At 31.3% G+C, this 5,126-nt stretch overlaps 1 long non-coding RNA gene across 3 annotated transcripts; it reads left to right on the plus strand.

Moving 5' to 3' along the window:
- The first annotated feature begins 696 nt into the window (after positions 1-696).
- LOC122144428 lies at positions 697-4,720 on the plus strand. 3 transcript variants are annotated; one of them, XR_006159699.1, is made up of 5 exons: positions 697-848; positions 2,806-2,876; positions 2,971-3,163; positions 3,944-4,064; positions 4,277-4,720. It is a non-coding gene; the product is annotated as an uncharacterized LOC122144428 (long non-coding RNA). The 3 variants fall into 3 exon arrangements; XR_006159698.1 differs by having other exon boundaries at positions 3,998-4,064; XR_006159697.1 differs by having other exon boundaries at positions 3,944-4,720.
- Positions 4,721-5,126: the final 406 nt, after the last annotated feature.

Here is a 5,126-nt window from a genome sequence, read left to right on the forward strand (position 1 = left end):
GCATTTATTTGAAATAGAAATCTTTTGTAACATTATTATTATTTTTTACTGGCACTAATCAATTCAATTAATCTTTGCTGAATAAAAGTATTAATTTCTCTTACTGAACCCAAACCTTTAAAAAGTAGTGTAAAACAAAACTAGCTCCTGTTACAATTAAGGATGCATGATATATCAGTATCATTTCAATTATCGTCTAAAATGAGTTATTTCTAATGAATCAGTATCAATCAATATAATAATTCAACACTGTTATATGTAACCTTTAGTAGATCGGAGATTTTATACGTTTCATTAATGTTGATGCCTAAATTTACTTTAAGCATTTAAAACAATTAAATTTAATTTTGAGAGGTTTTTTTTTTAAATGTATTTAGACAAAATAGTGTATAATTTTATATTAGCTTTTTATCAGTTATTGGCCATTATATGAATGTTTATTTTTAATATTCTAGAAATGTTTTCATTCTTCAGGTAATAATAACATCATGTGGATATTTAAAGAATGTTGTTTTTTAGTTATGAGAACATATATCAAATATTACTGTCATTAGAATGTTCCATAAATGTAACAGTTTGTCCTAACGTTTATTTAACGTTTAAAAAGCGCTTCTGCGAACGTTCCTGTTAGCTGTGATCAAAGCACAGCACTGAATGATGTTCTCAGATCTGACCGGTGTTTATTTTCAGGCAGGTGTGTGTCCAGTGTTCTGTGTTTGTTTGTTCCGGATCTCTGATTAAACTGCAACTCAACATTACTGACTACACTCCTGGAAGACAGCCAATTAAAGCTGATTTATGACCCTGACGGCGTGTGATGTGTTTACGCTGCTGTTTTTAGCTCTTGTGTAGGTATTGAACTGGTTGTGGGGTCAGATCCCAGCCTGGGACTGTGTGACCCCTGTTACCCAAGATTCAAGATTTAACAATATCACACAAACACAAAAAAATCAACATTCAAGATTTTTTTATTTGTCACATACACAATTATATAGAGCATATATAACCAGCAGTGAAATGTGAGTCAGGTACGCTCCATGGACATTGCAATTATTAAAGAATACAACACAGATGAAAATATACATAAATATAGCTATGAAAGAATGAAATAAAAGTAAACAATAAAAATATAAGAATAAAATATAAAATATATAAAGAGATGTATACTGTAGAATTAAATATATAGTGGAAAATAATGTGCATGAAAGTAAACTGTAGTCTTAAATAATGAGATACACAGGAATGTACAAGAGGCAAAATGTGCAAACAGGTTGACACGTTAAGTATGTCAATGTGAGGTAGTGAATGATGAATATCTTACTGATAAAGTGGAATATTAAGTGGAGACATGAAGATGTTAAGAGGCTGGTTTTGAGTTTAGGAGCCTGATGGCCTGGGGGAAGAAACTCCTCCTAAGTCTCTCAGTTTTTGACATCAGGCTACGGAAACGCTTACCAGATGGCAGCAAAAGTGAAAAGATGGTTACTGGGGAGAATGGAGTCCTTGATTATTTTTAACAGCTCTGCTTTTGCAGCGTTTGAGGTAGATGTCCTGCAGAGAGGGGAGAGCAGACCCTGAGATGCGCTCAGCTAAGCGCACAACTCTCTGCAGGGCTTTGCAGTCATGACTGGAGCTGTTCCCATACCACACTGATATACACTGAGTCAATACACTTTCAATGGGCCCCTGAATAGAAAGTTTTCAGGATTGCAGAACAAAACCATAATCCAAACAGCTGTCTCAAAATCTACATACATTCCAGAGGTCAGAGGTCACACTGTCCTTGAGTCTGGACAGATCACTGATAGGCTGAACTTTATGATTTTCCAAAGTGCTGTTTTAAAATCTAGTTAGCTGCCTTGCTGTATACTGCCTACAAAGACAGCAGTCTTCAAAGGCAGTATTCTTAATAAAATAACTATACTCACAAATATATATATACTATTATAGTATGTATTAATATATAGATTTTTTTTATTTTTATGTGCATAGTTTTTTTTTTTTATTTAGCTTTATTTTTATATTGGTTTTATATTATTATTATTTTTATTATTATTATTATTATTATTATTGTTATTTTTCTTTTAAAATACTTTACTAACTGACAACAAAAACTTTAAACCAAAAATTTACCAAAGCAACATTCCAATGAAACAAAATTCTTATTCTAAATTTTTATCTTGTGTGTGTTTTTTATTTGTTTTGTCTAATATTTATAATTCATTGTATTTTACTTCTACTTTATTTTAATTCAGTATACTTAATTTAGTAGGACTAATTTTTGTAATTTTAGTCCTTCAACAACTTTTTTAAAATGTATTTTTTGCAGAGGAATTATTTCAGATTTTTGTTTTACGTTAAAGTTTTTTAATCTAATATTTATATTTTATTTTATTTCTACTTTATTTATTATTTCAATTATGGAAACCATTACTAATAGTTTTAGTTTTACTAATTTTAGTCTTTAATATCTTTTTATTTCAGTTAATTGCCAAAGAAATAGTTCAGATTTTTAAGTTTAAGTTTTTTATCTAATGTTTATATTTTATTTTTATTTTTGCTTTATATCAATTAAGAAAACAATTTATAATAGTTTGAGTTTTAATAATTTTTTTTTTTCAGTTAGTTTCCAAGGCAAGTTTTTTTTTTTCTCAGATTTTTTTTTTTTTCATAAAATATATTAATCTTTTATTTTATTTCTACTTTATTTAAGAAAAACAATTTTGAATAGATTTTGGTTTAGTAATTCAAGTCCTTTAGGGAAATATTTCTTTTAAATATTTATACTTTTTGCCTTCTCTGCAGAGACATGAGTCTCCCTGAATACTGGGCCAAACGAAGGTGTCTCAAGCTTTGGAAGATCAAATGCTGCGCTGGTGTGTGTAAACGCCCCACAGCTTTAGGTTTGGTGAAGAAGTTGTTCTGCCTTGTTATTGGCTCCTGAATTGCTGGTTACTGTGTGTTTGCCAGGTTAATTAGTAGCTGCTGTGTTGGTGTCTGGCGGCCTGCGGGTGTTCGTTAGCTGAAGATGCCCACAGGGAAATTTACACGCTCCCTTTAGCTGCTGTTTTCCTCTTCCACACTCAAGAACACAATATCTGTGGAGTCTGACAGAAACCTAGTGTGTCTTTAAATGACTGACTGAATGATCAAAACGTCTAATGTGAGTATATGGAAATGTAATGACTTGCAATAGGAAAAGCAATAATAACACTCCCAATGTATAATTACTAAGAATATGATTATAGCTACAAAAAAAGCTGTAATTTCTTATACATAAGAAGAATAGAATCTATTATATATAAGAAATTATAGCTATTAATTAATGCTTTATATATAAGAAATTAATAGTATTTTAATTCAGCAGGATCATATTGATAAAAAGTGGCAGTTAATATATTTATAATATTAGAAAAGATTTCTGTTTCAAATAAATGCTGTTCTTTTGAACTTTCTATTCATCTGTGAATCCTGAAAAATAAAATGTCTCACGGTTTCCACAAAAATATCACGCAGCACAACTGTTTACAACATTGATAATAATCAGAAATGTTTCTTGAGCAGCAAATCATCATATTAGAATGATTTCTGAAGATCATGTGACACTGAAGACTGGAGTAATGATGCTGAAAATACAGCTTTGATCACAGAAATAAATTATATTTTAACAGATATTCACCTAGAAAACAGCTGTTTTAAATTGTAATAATATTTCACAATTAAAAACAAATCTCTCATCAAATAAATGCAGCCTCGGTGAGCAGAAGAGACTTTCGAAAACATCTTAACCACAAACTTTTAAATGGTGGTGTATATATTTAACATGTGACTCAGTTTAGGGTCGTGACCTGTGTGACCTTTGCAGTTGCGTTTAGTTCATCTGGAGTTGAGTTTGAGTGTGTTTTCCATGTCAGCTGTGCTTCTGTATTTACATCACTGACAGGTGACGGGTTGTAAATCGCTGTCTTCTAATGTGACCCTGGTCTTCTGATCTCAGATCCGTTCCAGACCTCCTGAGACCGGGACAGAATGTAACGTGTACCTGTGAGTCTCATCACGGCCAGGTGATGTGTCTGTGGAGGGTTAATTTATGACACAGAGAGAAGCTGATAATTGTATCTCCTGTCTGCTGGTTCTGATGTATAGAGTTAATAACGTTTGTCCTGCTTGAGTCCTGTGTTTGACCTCTTTCAGACCGTTCCTGAGTTACAGCTGTTCAAAGAAGGCCCTTTTAATCTGCTAACGAGCGTGTTTGTGTTGTTGTTTGATGGTGAAGCTGTCAGGAGGCTCGTAAATGCAGGCACACCCTGTCGACTCAATCTCGTAAACGCTTCACGCAACCCAAGGACACGGCGAACCGCCTGTTTTCAGCTGGTACTTTAGTCATCCTTCAATTATTCGCTGTCTTTCTTCTGTGTTCAAATTCAAACAGCTTTTGAAGCGTCATGCTGATGTTTAGGACTAATTTTACAGCGTTTGACCTCTCCTTGTAAGGATTTACAGGTCACACCTTAGGTTTTGGCTTATTAAGTGCCGTTCGCAACACATTCGATCTGTTTTTGTCAAACAGGATATTCAGATTCATATTTGTGTTTATCTATTTAGGCTTTTTGACTGGCACGTGGAGGTTGAATCCCAAAAAGTCTATAAATTTTGAATATTACTGCTGCAACTTTAAAGTTAATGTTAAACAGCACTGCATCATCAGGATTTTAAGAAAGCCTACATGAATTACAACAGTAGCCTAAAACAGAGGCGGAGGTAATTTAATTTAATTTAATTTAATTTTATTTTATTTTATTTTATTTTATTTTATTTTATTTAATTTAATTTAATTTAATTAAATAGTTACAATGGTTTATTTATTTTATTTTATTGAATATAGTAACAGTGGTTTAGAATTTATTTTCTCTATTTCACTTTATTCTGTTTTTATTTTTCATTTTTTTTATTAAAAAATGCACATTGCGTAAATAGTTACAATGGTTTAGACATGTTATTTTTTGTCTTATTTTATTTTATTTTATTTTATTTTATTTTATTTTATTTTATTTTATTTTATTTTATTTTATTTTATTTTATAGAAATAATAAACACTAAGCAAATATAGTCACAGTGGTTTAGAC

This window comes from Cyprinus carpio, unplaced genomic scaffold, assembly GCF_018340385.1.
Source record: "Cyprinus carpio isolate SPL01 unplaced genomic scaffold, ASM1834038v1 S000006670, whole genome shotgun sequence".
Taxonomy (NCBI): domain Eukaryota; kingdom Metazoa; phylum Chordata; class Actinopteri; order Cypriniformes; family Cyprinidae; genus Cyprinus; species Cyprinus carpio.